The sequence below is a fragment of the Protopterus annectens genome, chromosome 4.part1, assembly GCF_019279795.1.
Source record: "Protopterus annectens isolate FY-2018-M chromosome 4.part1, PAN1.0, whole genome shotgun sequence".
Lineage (NCBI taxonomy): Eukaryota > Metazoa > Chordata > Ceratodontiformes > Protopteridae > Protopterus > Protopterus annectens.
This window is the reverse complement of record NC_056734.1, coordinates 43630078-43654539: the sequence shown is the minus strand read 5'-3', so window position 1 is coordinate 43654539 and position 24462 is coordinate 43630078.

Sequence of the window (24462 nt, the reverse complement as noted above, 5' to 3'; positions counted from 1 at the left end):
CACTAGGGAGGAAATCCCACAGGGTCATTTACTGGGGGACACAGATTATGCACTGGAGCCGTGGCTAATGACTCCCATCAGAAATGCACATACACCTGCTGAAGAATGCCATAATGAGACCCACGCTCAAACCAGATATATCATAGAGTGTGTGCTTGGGCTACAGACATCGCGGTTCCAGTGCCTAGATACATCTGGGGGATCCCTGCAGTGAAATCCACATACACATACTGAAATATTCACTGTATGTGCCATGCTACACAACATCATCTTGAGAAAATAGCTTCATCTGGATCAGCAAGGGGAAGGGGCATACAGCCCACCATCAATGACAAGATCACCACAGCCACACACAATCAGAGGGGGAACCAGCAGCTGCTGTGGTTGTGGGCTAAATAATCCCTCACATTGGCTAAGAGACAATGCATAGCACACTCACTCACCACCTAAGGGGCTTAAACCTTCCTCCTACACACATACATATAGTAACATTGATGCCAGACAACTCTCACAAGTTTTACCTTCCCATGTATTGGCTGTGTACTGCTAGCATCAGACAGAGTCAGCCATGAAATAAAACTGTTGCAACTGCTGGATTTGCAAGGTAAGTGTTGAACCTGGAATGTATTGTGCAATAATATGAATGACTGGCATGTACTCGCATGTTGTTATGTAAGCATGTAAAAGGTGGATGATTTGTACAGAAATTACATTAGCATGTGACAGTAGAGATTTATTTGACTTATGTGTGTCCATTATTAAGTAGCAGGCCTCAGGCATCAAAGATTCACACAGTCATACCTCTCAACAGTACTGCTGGTCACCACATGCCCTCAGTTTAGCAGCATACATTTGTAATGGCAAATCATTAAAGAGAGAAGTTAGAAAGTAATAAGACACATTTCAGTTAAAGACTTCACATCCCTCACAAGACCATTAACAATACTGATGCAAAAAAACTGTGACTCTATCAACTGTCTAACTTTCTAAGACCAATATAAGTCAAAAGTACAATTAACAATTCAACATCACAGATGCAGATATACTAAGCACTAAGTCAGCTATGCACCCTGAGCATCAGACACAAAGCTTATGTATCCCTGAATGTAAAAGATAGCAAACAAGGATATGGCACAGTCATCAACATTTGTACAGAGTGTTGTTTGGAAGGGCAGGAAGCAAGTACTGACACAGAAGGTCAGTGAGTGTATGTAAGTAAGAAAGAGAAGCAAGCAGATATTTAGATAAAGTAACGAATGGCCAGTGAGACAAAATGAGTTTTAAACTTCATATGAATAATGTAACTGGTATGCGTGTCTGTAGGATCCTCCAGGTAAAATTGGTGTGTGAGTGTTTGCATGAACACAACCAAGCTCTGTGCTAGCTCTACATCCTGGTATGTTGGACAGGTGTGAGCCAGGCATGGTAGAGGTAGCAGTTCATTGTTGTTGTACCTGACCATGAAAACTGGCTCTACCAGGAGTTGCACTGGCACGTCCATGCCCAAGGTCAGATGCTACCTGAACATGACTGATGTCTGCTGGATGAGCTCCCCTCATGAAGATGCACAGGACCATGACTCCATGGCCTGTAGTGTCTGAGTGTTGGCAGCTCAACCACTGATGGAGCAGAGGAAGTACTGCCACTATGGAAGTGTGATCAGGAACGGCCATGTTGGCTGACAGCAGATGATGTGGCTGACCTACGCCCAGAAGGATGCAAACCCCCTACCAGTTCCATCTCAGAGTCTGTCTGCTTCAACATGTCATTCATCCAATCCACTGAATCAGCAACATGTTGGAGACAATCATGTATGTCAGCCTGGCCTACATCTACAACCCTAAGCATTTCTCTGGAGGACCTATGGGAGCATGCCTATGCCTCCATGAATGCCCTAATCCTATGTAGAGTGGCATGGGAAGAGACATCTGGATGTGGAGGATGGACTGCAGGCCTCCTCCGAGCACCCCAACAACCCTCCTGCATAGCACCTCACCCATAGTCAACAGGTACTGAAGCCACAGTAACCACAGTTCCCTGATTGATTGTCTCACCCTTCACCTGTCCAATATCTGAGGGCTCACTGGAAGGGGTAGTCATAGGCCTACTGGCTGTGTCCATTGGAATTACAGGACATGGCTGTATGTCAACCTCAGTATCAGATTCAACATCTGCACCCCCCTGACTGTGCCTCTGTTTGGCCACCATTATCATCAGAATCTGCTGATAGTCTGACATCAGGTGGTAGAAGTCCCACACTTCCACTTTCAGGAATGCCTGTGATAATAATCAACAAACACAGGAAAACATGTATACTACCCTACTATAGTCCAATATATAAAAAACAAACAGTGGTGACACTATTACAGACAGTTTAGCAATATACATGACAGTCCTGACACCAACATCACACAGTAAATATTTTTTGAGCTGCTCATTAGTACTGACATAAACTGTTTGGCTTACTATGTGCAGATGAAAGTCTGTTCCCTATGCTGGATGGTTTTGGAAGAAGTTAAGCAAATGGTAAGAGTCCAACCTAAGCCCCATGTGTAATCATTCAGAATGTGTTGTTAACTGTAGCACTCTACAATCCCCCCCCAACAAATTTCTTGTTAGACCTAACATACTGATGTAAACATTTTATTATACAAGAGTATTTAACAATGGAGAGACATAAGCCTACCTGGAAGCCCCTCCTGGCACATACTTGCTGTCCCTGAAATAGTAGCACCAATGTCAAGGACATGCTATTCTGCACTTTCCTGGGAGCTGTCTGTATCCCTAACAGTAGACAGGAGCTCTTAATTTGCTGTTGGTGGTAGCTTTATAGCAGGCCCCCTCAGTACCCATCCAGTCATGGGCCACTGCAGCTGCTTTCCTCCATGCAGTTGAGATCATGTCAGTGGCCTTATGGTGTACCTGATCATATATCCTGCTGCGGCCACCTACTGCATTCACATCTGCAACTATCTGCTGCCAAATCTGCATTCTGCCTGACATATCTCCATGTTGTCTCTCAAGCAAAAAGGCACCATGCTGCCAAAAGCTTCCACAATGACCTGATTCTCAGGGTGACTGAAGGGTGGTTTTTGGGGATTAAGACGTCTTGTTGCCATAGTCCTAGGTGTCGTAAAACACAACAGAAATATAAAACACATAAGTATCACATAACTAAAAAATACCTGTTCCCAGATAAAACAGAAAAGGTAGCATTTCAGTATTACCCACTAGAGAAACATAAAACAGTCTTGATATTTGAAATATGAGCAACAAGAATTGTGTGGTTGTAATATATTACATTCACACACAAAGCAAGGCTGGATACAAAACAAGGGAGAGTAACAATAGCAGCATGTCCTTGTTTGTGCCAAAGCAGAAATGCAGCTTTGTTCTCCACCAGGCAAAAGACACATTTTGCTAACAAACCATCAGCGAAATGCAAAAAGTACTATCAAATGAACTGTCCCTGAAACATGTGCACAGATTTAATACAGAACATTCCATTTTAAACTATTGCCAATCATGTATACCTCTGAAATGCCCTGACAAATATGCCAATGCCATCAGTACACTTCTAAGTAATGCATACAGATAGCAGTAGCATTTTTAATTAATATATTTACATAAATATGAAACAGATTTTTCTTAAATGATATTTCAGCATCTGCATTATATAGCTGAACAATGCAAGCATACCTTCTCAAGTTCAGTAGTCATCTGTACAGATATATCCCAAAGTAATAGCCTCTTCTGTGTTCTCCATATAAACAACTCACTTCATCTTCCGTTTCCCCTAGCTACACGGTTCATAGGTTCATAGGTTCATAGGTTCATAGGTTGATACTAGGCTATTGGCCCTAGGGCCTATACAAGCCTAGCCATAACAATTCCCTGGCTATTTCTTCCCAGAATATTTACTTCCCTGGTCCCCTGTCTAGCAGGGTGACCGATGTGATCACCAGGGTGAATTTCCTATCTCCCATCCAATCGCCAAGGTTCCTTTTGAAGAGGGACAAAGAGGTGCTCAGCTTGACATGTGTGGGTAGTCTATTCCTGAGTATGGGGAGTCTCTGGGTCAGGAACCTATCCCTCCAGCATGTTTTGTTCATTGTGATGACCAGGTTTAGATCCCTGGAGCATGTGGCTCTAAGGGATTAGGATTTTTTTAAGTGTAGCATGTCCAACAACACTGGGTTTGACATAGCCTTATATGTTAAGCAGAGATCACCTCTGAGTAGGCGATATGCAACAGAGTATAGCTGGAGTTTTTATAGATGGTCAGCATAGGCCATCTGCTTTAGGCCTGTGATTCTTTTAGAGTAGTATTTCTGTGTCCTTTCCAGTTGTTGCAGGTGTCTTGTGAGGTACATACCAAATGGGGCGTTGTACTCTATAATGGGTCTAATGAGGGATGAGTACAGTGGGACAATGACCTCCTTTTTTTCTGGATGAAAAGCCCTTAGTGATGAGATGTGCCACATAGAAGGATTGCCTGACTGTTGTAGCTATGTGGTTATCGATGATGAGACCGCTGTCCACCTGTGTCCCTAAGTCCCTTATCAGACTTTCGGTGTTTAGTGTACTGCCACTTATGTGGTAATTCATGGGTACTTGTTTTTTCCCAAAGGGGATAACTATACATTTCTTGGCATTGAGCTTGAGCCCATGGCTCTGGCACCAAGCATCTGTTTCTGTAAGGCCCTTTTGTAGAATATCCACATAATTTGGGGATTCAATAATGGCTCCCAGTTTGCAGTCATCTGCGAAGTTTGTTAGCCAGAGTCCCTTTTATGGCATAGATTTAGGGCTGTTAGCAGATGTAAATGAGGTGTGAACTCATTAGAATAGCTGAATTCCAAACTTTTGGCTCTGTGCTGCAGATGTAAACATAGTGCAGGCACTCCATCAGTGTTTGTTGCTAATGGATTGCAACTGTGAATGATTACTGGTAGAGAGAAGTAAAACACAACAGCAGTGCTGACTGCCCTACTTCCAGTGGGTCTTTCAGGTTATACTTACAAATGTGTATATAAGTAATTTTATCAAGGTTAGAAATATAAGTAAGCATGTGTATATAAGTAATGTTATCAAGGTTAGAAATGTAAGTAAGCACATAATTCATAGATTCTTAACACCAAACCTCCCTTTCATTTGTTAACAACTGTACATTATATCCATTTAATATTCGGTGGTGGTGCTGCGGTAGCGTTGTCGCCTCACAGTAAGACGTTGTCCTGTTCGATTCTCAGCTAGAGTGTCTTCTGTGTGGAGACAAGCATGAATGGGCGTACCTTCATTGAAGGTTGTGCGTCAGGGCCGGCAACTTGGCACGTAAATATCTACTGCTAATTATTAGCGGACTGGAGTTCCACTGTGGCGACCCCTAACTGGGAAAAGCCAAAAGACACAACAACAACAACAACATACATTTCAAGGAAAATGATATAGAATGCTTTACAGATTGCATGTTGCAGATTACTGGTCAGATAAAGGATGACCAACAGACACAGAGAGTAAGACAGAGCTACATTTTTGCAAGCAATAGTCATAAATGGTTGTGTGATCACTTATATATTCAAAATAACTGCTATGTGGTTTCTTAGTACTGTGGGGGATGTTGCAGTTGGTTGTATGCATAATGTTTTCATCTCCCTGCGGCAAAGCTGTTTTTGTGGTAAAGAGAGATAAGGCATTAAGAGAGTGAGACCTATGGAAACTTATATATGTTAAGCCCTGGTGATCATTGTGGCATTCCAAGCAAACACGATAACCAGCTGTGCTCTGCTGTAAACAGGATTCTTATCAGTGTTACTTTACATGGTTTCCTGCCTGGCCAAGAAACCACTCTAATTTACATTTAAATGCAGTGTGCGGCATGAATATGTAATTAAGGCTGCTGCTCGCTGCACATCACCATGCACACATGTAAACTCAATATAGGCTTTTTTTCATACTGAGTAAATGATTAATGTACTGCATATCAATGCATGTGGTATTATTTTTTTATATAGGAACATCAGGGCTTCAAATTAGAAGAGCAGCAGTTTAAGGCCAAGAACACTACATATAAGGGACTAGGATCATAGGAAGTTACTAGGCTATTAGCCCTGATGCCCTTACAATGCTAGCTAAGAATTTATCCCATGTTCTGAAAAGTCAGGACCTGATGCCCCTGTCCAGCAGGGACACAGGTGGAATCCAAGGGGTGTATTTTCTGTTTCTCATCCAGTTATCCTGGTTGTGCTTAAAAAAGGGTTAATGAGGAACTCTGGTTGACATGGAGAAGGTGTCTATTCCACAGAAGGAGGAGTTTCTAGGACATAAATCTGCCCCACCAACAAGTCCTATTGATGTCACTGACCACGTTGAGGTCACGCGTGCAGGTTACTTGAGTGAAGCTTGACTTGCAGATATGCAGCAACCCCATCAAAGTAGGGCCTGAGATTGCTTTTTATGCCAGACAGAGGTCACCTCTGAGGAGTCTGGATGAGACTGAGTAGAGGGACAGGGCCTTTAGCCTATCTGTGCAGGATAGATGTTTGAGGCCCTGGATTCTCCTGGTGAGGAACCTCTGTGGTCTCTCCAGCTGATGTGTGTGCTTTGCGAAGTACATGCCGAATGGAGCATTGTACTCAATAGTGGGTCTAATAAGGGAAGAATACAGGGATGTTATGACCACCTTATCCCTGGATGAGATCCCCTTACTAATGAAGTGGGCCACGTAGAATGCTTTCTGCACAACAGAGGTAATATGGTGGTCAAAAATCAGTTTGCTAACAACCTGGGTGCCCAAGTCCCTCACAATTGATTACTTGCTTAGGACCTTGTTATTAATGTGATACTTTGTGGGGATATCACTCTCCCCAAAGGAGATGATGATGCATTTGTTGGCATTCAATTTGAGCCCATGTTTCTGGCACCAGTCATTTGTTTGGATGAGACCTCTTGGAGGATGTTGACATCACTAGGAGAATTGATGGCAACATCCAGCTTGCAGTCATCTGCAAACTTGGTCAGCCATTGCCTACTGGTTTTAGCCTGCACCTCAGAAAAATATATCCCAAACAAAAGAGGTCCCATGACTAATCCATGTGGTATACCTCTTGTTATGGGTCTACTCCTTGAGGTGGCTTCCCTTATTTTGACTAGGTGGGTTCTATCAGTGAACCAGTTTGCTACTTATCTGGTAACATATGGACTGATGTGTAATTGAGAGCATTTATCTATTATACCTGAGTGGGGAATAGTATCAAAGGTTTTGGCCAGGTCAAGGTAGTCAGTGGGCACCATCTTTCCCTCGGCCATGGCTTTGGTGACTGTCTCAAAGAAGTCGACCAAATTTAACAGGCATGACCTCCCCATGATGAAACCAAACTGTGTGGGATTGAGTGTTTTGGAGATTGCCAATGTTCTTTTTAATGAGGTCCAGGATAATCCACTCCATGGTCTTGCAGATCAGGCTAGTTAGGCTGATGGGTCTATAATTTCCTGGCTTGGTGGACACTCCACCTTTCTGCAAAGGGATGACAGTGGCTGTCCTCCACTCGGCTGAGATGGAGCCGGTACTCAGGCTTTGGATGAATAGGGTGCCTAAGGCTTAATTCTAGACCAATAAGTCTAACCAGTCTCATCTTTAAGGCTATGGAAAGCATCATTATGGAGTTAAAGATATACAAAACCTACAGACGCTTGACCCTACCCAGCTTGGATTCATCAAGGGCAGATCCTGAATACTGGACCTGTTTGACTTCTTCAAAAAAGTTACTGAAGCAATGCATGAGAGCAAAATAGTGTACACCACATACCTAGACCTCATTAAGGAGATTGACACTATTCTACATTCTCCCAGCTAGATCTCAATTCTTGTATACCTCATTTGATAACAAACTGGATCACAAATAGAACCCAGGAAATTAGGGTGGATGGCTATACCTGTTTCAGAAGACTTGTCACTAGCAATGTATCCCCAATGTCAGTCTTTGGGCCATACTGCTTTGGCATTTTCTTCTCTAAGGTGATGGCTAATGTTAAGGATTTGTGGCTGACTAAGTTTGCAGATGAAGTCAACATTGGTGTCATTATAAACTCTGGTGAGGACACCAAGATCTTTCAATAGAGCCTGTACCAAAAAATAGCTGGTGTCAAAACTGTAGACTAGATCAAAATTGCAAGAAGTGTATAACAATAACCTTTGGCAAGTGTGACTCCCCCTGTAGCTATCACATACACAACACACTCTTGAAAACTGATCCTGTAGTTTCAGATCTGGAAACCTACGTTGACAATGATGGTTCTTTGATCACCATGTATCCTCTTTTATAAGAATGTCCTTTTTCAATGCACAGCTTCTAATGATACTGCTTGAAGATCCAGGAAAGTTATTATTCCACTGTACTTGGCAGTCATTGGGCAGATCATTGAGTATAATACCCTTTTCTGTATGTACCTCTCCAAAGACTTGTCACAGCTGGAATAACTGCAATGTTTTCTCAATAGCCTAAATCATAAAAACTATGCAGACCATTTCAAAGCTTTGTTCCACTTCTTAGTATCATAAAGGTTCTGAAGGGTGATCTCTCCATTGCATACCCTATTCTGTCAGACCTACTAAAACTCGCAAGTCCAATGGCATCAAAAATACCCTCTCAATGGATCTCAATTTCTTTTGCAAAATAAAAAAGAACATGCTGGAGGGATAGATTTGTATCACAGAGAATTCTGCTGTTATAGAACCATCTTCCACTCCACATAAAACAAGCTACTTCTTTTATTCTATTCGAGTTTCATTTGGATGAATGACTGGGTAACCACAAATTCACCTCCAATTTAACTTCCCTTTCCCTCAAAGACAGTGGGAAAATGTAAATGTCTGAACATAATCCTTGCTTGGCCCACCTCTGGAGTGTTTGTATACAAAATATAAGGGCTAAAAACTACCATGGGGATTTAAGGCTATGCTTCTTAAGATTCCAAAAGATCAGTAGCCTGGTAAGTACCTATGAAACTATGAGCCTGTATGGTAAGACATATCTTATTACATTTTATACCTATAGAAAGTAGTTGGCATTTGTATACCTGGATTAATGCAGGGGTAATGGGACTTACTTATCACAGGTATTTTCATTTGCTGTTTCAAAGATAATATTTTATCTGACTCTCCCACCATAGAAATATCACTGGCTGATGTTGAAGATGACTCTGACAATGGTGGCAGTCAAAAGTGGCGATGATCTGTCAGCTCAGCATCTTTGTTTGGCACAGGAAATGTGGAATCCAGATCCCCTTCGCAGTAAGTGAACATAGTATCTGTGCATCTGCAACCCATTCCAGAGACACAGGTAGACAGGGAGTTGCAGACAAGTCTACCTGGTAAGGAATATTTCCCCCAGTGGTGCAGTCCCCCTCGGTTGGTGCCAGCTGAACTGATCATGGGTCAGGAAGGGGCAGTCTGTGTTTCAGTGGCCATAGATGCTATAGGCACCCATGCTCCAAGAAAGATGTTTCTATGTCCATGACCCAGTGAATGTGCTGGACCATCATTGAGGTACAGCCTACCAAGACATCAGTCTTTTCTGAGATAATATATGTTTTACAGGATATTTAAGATCACCAAAAGAACTGCATGTCCTGTATATGTGACCTAATGGACATATTCTATAGGCAACTTGTATAAGACAAGTTTCCCAGTGCATACAGGACTCATGTAAAAAATGTGTCATGGGTCTGCTTCACTTTTGCATCCAGTGTTGAGGGCCCTCATAGGAGGGAGGGTACTAATTGGGGCACATGCACATACAGTGTCATTTTTCTCTTTCAGCCAGCACACCTTCTTCTACAGAAGGGCTGAATAGTTCCTATGACCCTCCTATGAGAGAGCTTTTCTGGGGAAGTGGCATGCATTTGATGAGCACACATCTCCTATGGGTGCCCTGGACTAGTCTGTATAAGCTCACCATGGTGCAGCAACATTTGCTGAGGTCATGTTCCAGCCACACACATAGACACACACACACACACACACACACACACACACACACACACACACACACACACACACACACACACACACACACACACTCACACACACACACACACACACACACAAACACACATACTCTAATGCCTACATCCGCATAAATAGTGGCTCCTAGCCCAATGTACCCTAGGCCACATTAATCCACATCCAACACACGCACAACACACACAATTAATATCAGTTATATCATCAAACACATGATTTCTTACAGATAACAGTGGACAATATGCTCCTCTACCAATGCAGATGATAGTAACTATGCCCTGCCCTCTGTGCTTTGTTACTTGGGTAACCAACATCTGGGCCCAGTCTATGCATGGATAAGCACAGGCTGGTTGTACATTTGCAGGCATCCTTTTTAATGATTTGTACATTCTTTATTCTGGTCTAGTGCCATGGCATACTGTAATAACCTTTTTCTGGCATAGTCCTCTACTCTCTCCTTGTGCCCACCATCATGGTGTGGAGGAACTTCTTCCTGCAGATTTTATATAACATAGCACAGACTGAAAATATGTTAGTACATTTGCCATAGTCATACTGCAGGCCACCACCAGAAAAATCTAGGAAAAAAAAACGTGGCCTTCAACAGGCCAAACATGAACTCAGTAATGATCTGAGTTTATGGCAAGGTATTGTTTTAGATGTTGTCTGCCACTGTCTGTAGATTTCAGATAGGTTGGCATCAGCCATGGTTCCAAGGCATATCTGACATAACCAATAAGATGTCTCTGGGGAAAATTGCCCCACATAAACTACTGACAGAGATCATATGTGTCACATATGTGGGAGTTGTGGCACTGCTTGTGTGACACACAGACACATTGTTGATTATAACTTGAGCATTAAAGACCACCATTTGTAGGAGTGGTAACCTCTACAATTAACTTATCTTCCTTCATGCTTACCATGAAGCTTTTATTTCTATGTGGATATAGTCTATGCCTCCTAGGCTATGTCATAAAAGTCCTGCATGGAGTTGGCTCTCTCCTCTGTTGTAGGAGGAAACCATATATACTCCCTCACATGATGTAGCACTGTATCAAGGAACTGACAAAGTATCCTTCAAGCAGATGTTTGGGACATCTCTATATTGTACCCTGCTTATTAGTGAAAGGGCCCATAGTTAATATTCTTAAGGGCATGCTTACTCTGTTTTCCACAGGGATAAGTACTTCATGACTCCTGGTAGCCTGCAGATGAGGGTGACACATCCCAACAGGCTCCAGCATGGTGACTCTATCCACAGGATAGCAGTCCAAAGTTTCAATGCATACTAGATATAGGGTGATGGCACAATGTCCTCAAGGGTGACCATGCACAACACTGTGACTACCAGTGGCAAGAACAGCCTGGTGCATATACATCTTTGTTAATGCTGTGGGTACCCATGCATAATTCTGCAATTCACTTATGTAATTCTAGGATTTTATTGTAGTCATTTGCTCTGGAATTAGCAACTACACTCATAGAATACATATACGTTTCTGAATCACTCCACCATTTTCTTTATACTCATTTGCATTCACCAAGTCCATCCTTTTAAGTATACCTCATTAGAATAGTATGCAGGACATTGAGGTTGCTCAGCCCCCCCCCCCCACACACACACTCACTTGCAAGCCATGTGTCACTGAATCACACACAGTCTGTTGGAGGCCACTTATCATGCACAATTGCCTACTATGATGAGTAGAATCCCAGGGCTACTGCCTTATTCTTAAATATTATAATACACAAATATGACTTAGATTTGAATGAATGGTTATTAATGCAAATGTTAGGTAGTTTGTGCACTTAAAACTATACTTGGAGTCAAAACATAAAAGCATCCATATTTATTGGACTATATTATTTCTATTTTACTGAAAAAATCTATATGAACTGTATAAATGGCATTGTCCAATAAGGTAATAATAAATAATTAATTCTGAAATTTTGTTAGTCAAATTATTCAGATTTCTCAGATAATGATAAATGAGGTTTGGAACAAACCAGTTTTGTTCAATTACATCTTCAGGTGAGGGTCAAGGAGGAATAGTAATGGGAGTTTAAGTTTTGGGAAGGGGTGAAGGGATTATTAGGGCTAAGATGGTAGTGGAAGGAAGTAAGTGTGGGGTAGACAGAAAGGTAACATTTGTAAAGCAGGAGGGTTTGGAAGAAATGAGGTAAGTGCAACGAGGGGCATAATTGATTTTGTGAGAGTGTAGCTGAGTAAGGGATCAGATTTGGGCGTGAAAGCCCCAAGCGAGGCATTGTTTTTTCTGGGATTGCTAGTTAATGCAGGCCATGGATTGTTTTGTTTACCAGAGCAGAAGACAACACGTTTGAAAGAAAAGATTCTGTACATGAAATCCAAGGACAAGATGAAGATTAAGAATGTCATGGAGTTCTTAGGGCTCATGAATTTTGCGCTTTGGTCAGTTCACCTGGGTTGTACCTTTTGTAGGTCTGTGGCCTTATTGTTGAAAGGGGGGAAGCAAACAACATTGGGTGAGGGTTAATAGGTCAGTGCATGCTGATTTAGCATTGTGGTTGTCATTTTTGGAACAGATTAATGGTATGTCTTTTTGGCAGGAGGATTGGGTTGTTTAAAGGGATTTGCAATTGTTTACAGATGTAGCAAGAGGTATTGGGATGGGGGCATATTTTGGAGGGAATGGTTTGCAGCTTATAGGCCAGGAGGTTGGAAGAACAATTGGAAAAGGGATGTTGCCTTTTTAGAGTTAGTTCCAATTTGGGTAGTGCCGAAGGTCTGGCAGGAGAGGTTGTGAGGAAAGAGGGTTATTTTTCACACGGACAATATGGCTGTGGTACGACTGCTGCACAGAAAGACAGTTAGGTCTGAATTGCATTTGTGCATATTATACAAGTTGGATTTGCAGAGTTTTATGATTAGTTTTTCTTTTACAGGTGTGCATGTGGCGGGGGTTAGGAATGGGACTGATGATAGCTTGTCTCGCTTTCATCTTTCCAGGTTCTGTCAGTTAGCTCCAGAGGCAGTGTTAACAATGGTGTTGCCAGATGAGGTGTGGCAGATTGACGTGAAATAATCAATCTACTGGTACAGAAATCCTGGGCAGTTTCTGCAAGGAAGGCATATGGTAGGGCATTGCAAGATTCTGATAAATGTGTGTTACAGTTGCCTGAGAAAGAAGGAGTTTAGTTGAAAGGATTGTTGTTGAAATATTTGGCTCAGTCTTTGGAACAAGGTAAGGCAGTTGGGTTGGTCAAGGGTGACTTAGCTGTGATTTGAATAGTTGCACAGGTGGCAGAATTATGTGACATTACTAAATCTTGGACTGTGGTTCATATGTTGAATGGTTGGGGTAGGGCTGACAATGTGAAGACTGACAGATAATGGCCATTAACAAGATAGGTTCTGAAGGTTTTGTTGCAGGGATTAGGAGGGGTAAATGGAGGTTCATTGAACAATACTTTATGGGTGACATTGGCTTTATGTATGTATTTTGGAGCTTTTAGGGTGTCAGAGTTGTTAGGGTCACTGGTTTAGTGGGATAATTCAGTGTTTTCTACCTCCGTGCACATTTGATTGGGCAAATCTAAAATGGATCATTTGTGGAAGAGTAGGCAGATAGTATTGGGAAAGGATTGGAATGATTCATTGTGTCCTGTAAGCTGGACTAAGAAATTGCTGAGGTCTCATTCTAGGAGTCCTCAGGACTTTGTTTTTCAATCAATGGGGGGTAAGGTGATAACAAATAATCAGTTTCTGTATACACAATGAGGAGAGCTTTCCAATGTGTTGGTTTTACAGGAGAGAGATTTTCTACTCATTCTTTTTGCATTGGAAGGGGATTGGATTTAATGAGGTAAGGTAGATCATCTGAAGTTATTAAGAGGGTGGGTTCATTGGTCATCAAATGCTTTTTTTGTTTTATATTAGATAAGTGGGTAAAGATAACTGGCTTAATATTAATTATATATATTTTTTTCTCCTCACTCTCTTTTTCTAGGAAAGGAGAGGACTGCAGTTAGGCCAGATAGCATGTGATTGGGTTTATGTCATTTCAGGTGGAGAGTCATCTGGCAGGGTGTCAGGGTGGCAGCGGCTTGTGGAGGAGTTTGCTTCTGTACTGTTGCACATTGGGCTCCCTAGAGCCCTGGTGGTACATTTGGCAGGTAATGATCTGGGAATAATTTCAAAGCAATAGTTGGTAGTTAGATAAGGAGGATCTGCTTACATTAAAGAGGTTATACCCAGGTATATGTATTGTGTGGTCAGAGGCTGTATCACAGTTATTTTGGAGGAATGAGGGCAGTTTTTTGGCTTTGGACAGGGCTCATCAGTTTGTTAATTTTAGCCTAGGTAAGCAACTGACTGCTTCGGGTATTTATATGGTAAGACATAGGGATTTTGATGACAGGGATCCAGTTTCATTTCAAGAGCATGGCATACATCTAAATGATTTTGATTTGGACCTCTTTAATGTATACTTGATTTGTTTTTAGAGGGTTTGGTAAGGTTTTGGAGGGGAAACAGCCTGTGGCAGGCTGGTTGGTGGATAAGAGGGACAGGCTTGTTTGTCTTCTGTTCCGCTTCTGGTGTTGGATGTTTGATCCAATGAGTTGGGGAAGGAAAGTGAGCAATGGGACACTGCTTGATAAGTAAAGTTAAGTGAGCAGAGGTGATGCTGCTGCTTATTTGGTTAGGGTGAACATGGTTATGCTGCCCTTGTAAATGGTTATATAGAAGTTCATTCTGTGATTAAAATATTGTTCAATAAAGTTATGTTTGTGGAAGTTTAATAAAGGTCAGCAAATGTCATTTGGTGTGGTGTGGTTATTGAAGGGGTCTGGGACAAAAAGCATATTCTGATATCTTTAAAAATATTGCAGCACCTTTATCTTGGAAAACATTTGTGTGGAAAGTTATGCATATTCCCTCACACATAAAGGATCTAGAAGATATTTAAAAGCATAATTCTAATTTTGGACATGTAATATTTCAGTAAAAGTATCTGATATCAGACACATATTTTTTAAGACTATATTGTTTTAAAAAAAATTTTGGTTACAGTTCTAATTCTTTAAGGTATTGTAGCCCAGCCATTTAATATTGATTGAACATTTGGATTATTTAATGCTCAGATGTCTAGTTGCTATGGCAAATGTCAATTCCATTTCCTTTTGTGCTTGCTTGCAGTAGCTTGAAAGGTGATAACTAAAAGCCAGCAACAAAGTATTGCATATCCTTTTGATGAATTTATAAATATAACTTCTATTATGTTCAAAAACTAAATTAATGCTATGTGCAAAATTATATGATGCAGAGTCAGAAGGCATGGAAAGAGTAATATAATAGTAAACACACCTCAACAGAAAATGCAAAAGTGCAGTACAGTAAAACAATTGTTTGAAAAGATAATTCCAAGTAAGGAATGCTAACGCTATCGTGGGCATACAGTTACAGGAACTGTGTACGCATTACATATGCAGAGTCCTTCAGGTAGATGTGAATAAATGAGAAAATGTGGGTCAAGCACAAGAGGGAGCAGATTTTTAAGAAAGTTTTTCATTTCAGATTATGTCTCCTGCATTCTGCATCTGCATTTAAACTGATTAGTTAGATATTATTTTAGTTAAGGCCTGAATTTGGAGTAGATTGATTTTTTTGCTGACATAGTATATGGGAGGAACTGCCACAATTTTGGAATAAGTACAGAAAAGCAATGGTCTGTACTATAGCAATAACCCATGCCTGGGTGTGGGTAATGCGGGATTTAACCACGGTTGGCATGGTTTGGTCCCGAGGGCGAAGCCCGAGGGACCAAACAAAGACAACCGTGGTTAAATGCCGCATTACCCACACCCAGAAGTGGGTTATTGCTATTATACAATGACATTATTTAAGAAAAGAAATAATTACTTTTCTTAAATAATGGCATTCTATAATGCCTCTTTGCTGCCCTTCCACAGCTGTCTGGTATTCCGCGGCAGTTCTGATGTACTGCGCATGCCTACGCAGTACATCAGAGTTGGGCAAAAGCAACGGAGAACGCAAGATCTCCGTTGCTTTTTACTGTCTCACTATGTTAAATGGGTTTAACATAGCGAGACAGCTTTAAAATAAGCGACGGAGATCTCCGTTGCTTATTTTAAAGCTGTCTCGCTATGTTAAACCCATTTAACATAGCGAGACAGGTTTAAAGCAACGGAGATCACAAGATCTCCGTTGCTTTACTGTGTCGCTATGTTAAAGGAGTTTAACATAGCGAGACAGCTTTAAAAAAAGCAACGGAGATCTGCGTTGCTTTTTTTAAACCTGTGTCGCTATGTTAAACTCTTTTAACATAGCGAGACAGTGTTTTATACTAACGGAAAAAGTCCGGGCGACCGGACCTTTTTCCTTTAGTATATTGAGGGATTTACAACGGGCACGCTGGTTGGGCTGGCCAGTCAGCGTGCACGTTTTAGAGGAAGAATTGTATAATGTGTAATTTGATAGCTAGGGTCTGGGGTGTAGGGCTTCTTAAGCTGTAAGTTGGTATGGTTGTAATGTTTCATTGCAAGAGAGGATGGTGTGCCTTGCTGTATTAATAGTGTATTTATTACATTTTTCTGTGGGCTGAGTGTTTGTGAAACCCATCATTCCATCATTTTACAAGCTCATTACTATACAGAAGTAGGATATAGAATTCTGTGATTTTAAACATAAAATTAGTATATTGAGCAGCCTGTAATAACTAACTCTTAAAGAAACAAAATGTTTACATTTTAGTTGCGTTCTGAATTTTGTTACTGGAATCTATTCTTATCGCATTCATTTCTTTTGGGATTTTGGCAACAATTGCATTTTAATGAATAGCTGATATGTGTGTGTGTGTGTGTGTGTGTGTGTGTGTGTGTGTGTGTGTGTGTGTGTGTGTGCGTGCGCATGTGTATAAAACACCTCTATCAGAAATGTTCGTAGGATCAAATGTGTTTACTAGGCTAATTACTGCAAGGGCCTTTTTAAACCTAGCCATGCATCCCAAATTTCTGGCAAATTCTTTTTTTTCACATAATTTTTATTGAGATTTCATAAATACAAATGCATCAAAAATGTTAAACAATATAAATAAATATTAACTATATACAATGTCCATAACAGAAGTAACTTTGTCAATACATTCACATTTTATCTGACACTTTTTAAGTTTTAACCAAGCTAGTTTTTTATGTTTCATTGTTGTAGTTCTTAAAGTCATAGTCATTAATTCTCTATTACAGACTATTTTGGCCAGTGATATAAATTCCACAAAAGGTGTAATTTTCTTACTTTTCCAGTTTGAGGTCATGGTTTTTCTTGCTATTGCAAGGAGGGACCAGAGGAGGTGCACTTGTGTACTTGGAACATACATGGGAATCGGAGCATTAAATAATAACAATGAGTCAGTGACTTTACATTTATCCGACCACAACGCTTTAATAAAGGATTTGAATTCCGACCAAAAGGGAATTACAGTATTACATTTTATAAACATATGCACCCTGTCTGCATATACTGCTTCTTCACATCTCCAACATAATGACGTCTTATTACCCGATATTAATGCTATTTTTGGGGTGTGAAAAGACTTCTGTGAATACATTTCCATGTGTAAATTTTCCAAAAGGGAGATGATGTAGTTTTACTGACTGATTTAAGTATTACTGATTTCTCTTTTTCTGAAAAGCTAGATTTATTAATTTTTTTGGCATAGCTCCATAGGGACTCATCTGGAGCTGGTAAATCCATTTGCAATGTCCTATATAATCTTGACACTGATAGTATCATTTATGTATAGTGTATTGATTTCACAACAAAGTGTTAGAATTTTTGGTCTAGGTGTGGATTTCACTATTTGATTTATTTTAAACTCATTAACTATATGCTCTCTAAAAGTGTGTATGTTTAGCCAGTTGTTTTGATTTATGTTATATCTTGCTATGAAAGAGGTTGTGTCCTGTATATAATTGTGATCAAGAATCTGATACCAGAAAACTAGCCCATTTCCTTTCATTTCTTCTATTTTTTCATGTTATAAGAGTCCAAGCATTTATTTGTTAAAGCTATAGGAAACATAATAAATAAAAAAATTCTCATCTTATAATCTTTGAACATTAGCTGCTTGAAATTGTTTATTATGTAATTAACAAATGGAGAGAATTTTTTTGTTACTTGTATTAAAGCAAATGTTTTTTATGACAAGGTAAACTTTTTCCACTTCAGAAAACAGCATTGTTTATTGTTTCCTCACAATTGTCTAGTAATATTGCTTTATGTAGATTTTTCCAGTTGGTAGTATATTTGCTGTTTAGCTAATGACTTCAAATGTTAAAAAATAATTGATTCAGTATATAGTTCTAGATGTGGAAATGAGATTCCACCCTGTTCCCAACTTCTGTAATGCCATGAATGACTAATCCTTGTTTTTTTTGGAAACCATAAAAACTTTATTAATAGAGAGTTAAGTTGTTTCATTAGTTCTTAGGAAGGGGGTGCTAGGATGGCTTGAAAACATATAGAATTCTGGGTAGTATGATCATTTTACATAATGATAGCCTTTCCCCCATGGTGAATAACATTTTATTCCATTTGTTTAAGTAATCTTTAATGGTGTCTATTAACATTGTGAAATTTGTTTGCCTAGTGTCTTTCCAGTTTGCTTTAATGGTTATGCCTAGATATTTAATCATATTGTTAGCCCAACAGGGCGGCCACGGTGGTGCAGTGGTTAGCGTTGCTGCCTCACAGCAAGAGGTTCTCCAGTTCAATCCTTGGCTGTGGTGCCTTCTGTGCAGAGTCTACATTTCCTCCCTGTGGTCACGTGGGTTTCCTCCAGGTGCTCCGATTTCCTCCCACATCCCAAAGATATGCTGTAGGTGGATTGGACACTCTAAATTGGCCCAAGGTTTGAGTGGGTGCATGTGTGTGCCTTCTGTAGAAGGTTGGGCACCAGGCTGGCAACTCAACACTGTAAAACTCCACTGCCAATCATGAGCAGACAGGTGATCTGCTGTGGTGACCCCTAACAGTGAAAAGCCAAAAGAAGAGGAAGTTAACCCAATAAAAGTCTCTATATCGATCCAGAATGGGGTTTATTTTTTTTTGTTTACCAAAATAGTTTCAGTTTTATTTTGATTAAAACTTAGGCCAGATATAATTTCAAAGTTTTGAAGAGAGTCTATAAGATGTTCAGTTGAGGTATCTATGTTTCCAGTTGTTAATAAGATATCATCAGCAAAAAGCTGGATTTAGGAATTGTACTTTGCATTGACATAGAAGCTGCTTATTTTATCATTAGTTCTTATGTAATTAGCTAATGGCTCCACTGATAGAGCAAATAATAAGTGTGATAGAGGGCATCCTTGCTTGGTGCCTTTCATTATTGTAAGTGGTCCTGACAAGAAAGCTAAAATCTGAGGAAAAGTTATACATTTCTAGAACTTTAATTAAATAGGGCTAACTTAAAGAATTAATCGCTTTGTCCAAGTCCAGGCTAATAATTAATTCTCTCTTTTTATTTATTTGCATAGTCTGTTAATGTTAATAGTCTGATTAAATTGTCTTGGACCTTCCTGCATGAAATAAACCCTGTTTGATCATCTTTTATTATTTTTGGTAAAAATTGTTTTAATCTATCTGCCAGAATAGATGTAAAAATCTTGTAGTCCACATTCAGAAGGGAAATAGGTCAATAAGATGTTATAAAATTAGGGTCCTTGTCATGTTTCAAAATGGGTGAAATCATAGCATATTTCCAGGAAGGGAAAATGCCATCATTCTTTCTGAATTCTTCAAAATCATCTATTAGAAATTCTAAGGTCTCATCTGGAAGTATCCTATATATTTCCCCTATTAGTCCATCAAGGCCAGGGGCCTTATTATTATTAATGTTTTGTATTTTTTCCTGAAGCTTCTTTAATGATATAGACTTAAGAAGTCTAGAGTTTTGTTCTTTTGTTAATCTTTTATCAATATTGTCTTTCAAAAACTTGTCTCTCATACTATTATCAGTATTATGTAGTTGGTGTTATTTAATGTTTCATGATGTGTTCTAAAGGCCTCTAGTATTTCTTTTAAATATGTTACATGCTTAGGTTTCTTCATGGAATTGTCTATAATTTCCTTAATATGATTAGCTTTTTTCAGGCTTTTATATTTAAGTGTAAGTCTATGCATATTCTTTGGATTAATAGTATAGATTTGTAGCTTTATTTTTTTCTAAGTTTATTGCTACTTTGTGATTTAAAATGTCTGTGCATGCCCTATTCAGTTGCTCTATTTCAGAAAGTTTTGCAGCATCTTTTTTGTCCAAGTTCTTTTTTAATGTGTCAGTTTTTGACTGTATGTGTATTAGCTCCTTATCCCGTTCTTTCATTTTGTTTAAGTACCAACTTTTGATTTTACCATATAAGTATGATTTAAGTGTATCCCAAAGTATAATTCTAGAGGTCTCATTGTTATCATTTTATTTTTATTTATTTTTATTTGCATTTTTTGACCGCGATAGTCCGACTGGATGCATGTCCATTTTCAGCGGAGGCCTGGGGAGAAAAGCTCCAAGGGTAAGCAGATACAGCATTACATAATACCAGCATTACATATTACAAACAGACTATTTACAGAGATTACATAAGTAAGCAAGTTAAACAAGTTCCACAGGTTACAGTTAATCCTGAGCACAAGTCAGGATTAAATTAAATTACACAGTAAACTGGTTAACAGATTTTTACACATTCTAGAGAGAGTTAGCCAGGCTTGATACATTGACATAGCCAGTTAAGTGACAAATGTTGTTTGAGTCTAGTTTTAAATTGACCTAAGGTGGAAAGTAAGGTAATATCAGCTGGAAGAGAGTTCCAGGATCTACTTACAGAGTTTGCAAAGAGAGAATCACCGGTTGTGTGATTAATTTTGCTAGTCTGAATTAGTAGTTTGTTAGAGGATCGAAGCGGTCTAGGATTGTTATAGGAGGTGATAATATTTTTAAGTGCAGGAGTATTGTCCAGATTATAGAGGATTTTATAGGCCATAATCAGTTGGTTATACTGGATTAGGCTGGGTAGTTCAAGCCACCCAAGATGATTTAGATTGATGCAATGATGTGTCCTAAAAGGCAGCCCAGTGGCAAACCTGGCAATGTGGTTGTAGCAAATTGAGAGTTTGTTAAGGACAGTCTTGTTTAAATTTGAGAGTAGAGGGGATGCATACAGAAGGGTTGAAAGAAGGTGAGAGCGAGCTATGGCAATTTTAGCTGGAGGGGTTAGGAAGGCTTTTATTCTGTAAAGTGACCCTAGTTTTTTATTGATGGTTTTGATAGTTTGGTTAACATGTAGGTCAAATTTTAGATTATTGTCTATGATGACACCTAATAGTTTTGTAGATGGGTCAGGGGAGATTATTGTGCCATCATTTGATTTTATGGTAAAGGTAAAAGCGGTAGACCTACGTGTTGGTGAAAATAACAGCATTTTAGTTTTTTGGGGATTTAGGATTAGATGATGCTCAGAAAGCCAGTTTTCTATTGTATTAAAGGTGGTCTGGGTAGCTGACCATAACTCTACTGGAGATGTGGCTGAGCAAATCAGAGTAGAGTCATCAGCATATTGGATACAGCTGACTTTTGGGATGACAGTATAAAGGTCGTTAATGAAGATGGAGAACAGCAAGGGCCCTAGTATAGAGCCTTGTGGTACTCCAAGGGTGTTAGGTAGAAGGTTAGAGAGTTTGTTCTGCCAGAGGACAGCCTGCTGTTGACCATTCAGGTAGGAATGAAACCATTGGAGGGCTCCAGTATCTAGACAGAATGTTTGCAGGGTGTGGATTAAAAGTTGGTGATCAACCATATCGAATGCCTTGGAAAGATCCAAAAAGAGGGCTGAGGATATATAATTATTGTTGCGATTATGGTTTATGGTGTTAGTAAAGGCTAGGAGGGCTGAAGTAGTGCTGTGATGAGGATGGAAGCCATGCTGAGTGTCTGCCATAAGGCGATTTTGGATTAGGTGGTACATGAGTGGTATATGAATACATTTTTCCATAATCTTTGCAAGTGGAGAGAGTATAGCTATTGGCCTATAATTGGAGAATTCAGTAGAGCTGCCTCTTTTGTGAAGTGGGATAACATAGGATATTTTCCAGATGGTGGGAATTTTAGCTTCTACTATGGTTCGATTGATTAGTATTGAGACGGGGTAAGCAATAGCATCAGCTGATTTTTGGAGGTACTCGGCAGTGAGTTGATCAGCAGAAAGTGTAGTGGGTTTTAATTTTTTGATCAAGGTATGGATAAGTGAAGTGGTGACTGGTTGGAAGCTGAACGCGAGTAGGTTTCTAGGGGTGCTACTTTCAGGACCAGGGGAGCTAGGAGGTAGTTGGCTAGCTAGGGCTTGAATTGTCTCAGTAAAGAATTGGTTAAAACTATCAGAAACATCTTCAGGGGTTTTATCAATAGTAGCAGCAGGGATTGGGGTTGAAGTTTGTCCAGGATGTAGTAGATTATTTAAACCTGCTCAAAACTTCTGAGGGTTATTTTGATTTACTGTCTGTAAATTACATTAGTATTGTTTTTTGTCTTGTAAAACTGATTTTTTGGTTTTGTTCCTGGATTGCCTGTATTTAATGTGATCTTGAGGGTCTTTAGAAGAACGCCATAAAGCCCATGCTTTGTTTCTAAGGGTAATTTTGAGTTTAGAGTCTATAGAAAGCTATGGTGCAGTTTTTGCCTTGGTTCTCTTTGAACGAACAGGTGCATGCAAATCAAGGATCTCAAGGAATTTGTTGTTAAAGTATGCTACTGCTTCCTCTAAGGGGAGGTGTTTTAGAATAGACCAGTTACATGAGTTTAGTTCTTGTTGGAATTTGGCAGGATCAAAGTTTTTATTATTTCTAACCTTTCTGAGTAAGGGTTGCTGGGAATTAATGGTTTTGTGCTTAATTACATATGTGAGAAGGTGATCGCTTAGGCCATTAAGGAGGGTACCAGAGGTGTACAGTTGGGGGTGACTGTTTATGAGTACCCAGTCAAGTATACTTTCTTTTTGGTTGGATTTACCTATCCTGGTAGGGGTGGATATGATTTCTGTAAATGCATGCAGGTTAATATGGGTGGTTGGGGATTCTGAGGAACAGGTGCCCCAGTCTATGTTAAAGTCTCCAAGTAGTAGGGTTTCTTGGGGGTAGTGACATGATAGCCAGTGCAGGATATCTTCAAATGTAGATATATTGTTACCTGGGGGAATGTACATACAGATGATATTAATGCATTTATTTTTATTAAGTTGCAATTTGGTGGCAAGAATCTCTGACTTATTAATCTGAGGAGGTTGTATTACATCTATGGTGACATTCAACTCAGATTTATAGACTACAGCTACCCCACCCCCCTTCATCGAAGCACAGTCCAACCTGTGTATGTTGTACCCAGGTGGTAACACTTCATTTTCTTTAGTGTTAGGTTTTAACCAGGTTTCAGATAAACAGAGAATCTCAGGGGAGTGGACATCCAGAAGTGCATGCAATTCATGTACCTTGTTATTAATGCTTCTAATATTGAGATGACAGACTAGGAGAGAGTTAGTTGATTCATATTCTGACAAGTCATTACAATCTAGAAAGGTTTTTATTTCTTTTAACAGCCATTCTCTGAAATCTTTTAATTTGGTAATGTATGCAGGTAATCTTTGCCAGTATATCAGGTCACTGGGTGTTATGTGGATTTTGAAAAAAAATAGCGTTATGGTCGGACAATGGGCATGTACTGATCTTGATTTCCTGTATCTTAGATAGTAAATTATAAGTAACAAATATCTTATCAATAGTTGTTTGGGTGCCATACCTATAAGAGTAATGTGTATATTGTAGGGATTCTGATTCTCTTATGGTATAAATATCCCTCAAATTTGAAGAGGTAATAAAGTTATTTAATTTTTTTGCTGCAGCTTACATTTTAAAGTTACCATTCTTAGTAGTGTCATTTTTGGAAAGAATGCAGTTGAAATCTCCTGCACATATAATATCTCCTTTAGCTTTAAGTGAGATTAGTCCTAAGTACTTGTTTGCTGTTCCTGCTCCGATACTAGATATCCAGTATGCACTCACTAAGGTGATGTATTTTCTATTAATTTCCAAAGTTACCATACTTAACATACCATTTTTGTCTGAATATGAATCAATAATGTTAGGTACTGGAAAGGATTTTTTCCACAAAATCATAGTCCCCCTCCTCTTGATCTGATAGTGAGATGTGACAAGTGTTGAATAACCATTAAAAAACAACCTATTCACATCATTTTCTATTAGGTGAGTTTCCTGTATAAATGCAATATCCACTCTATTTGTTCTAATGTGTTTACATAAACTTCCCCTTTTTATATTGTTATTAAGGCCACTGACATTAAGTGAAACACAACTATAATATAGACATATTTGAAAA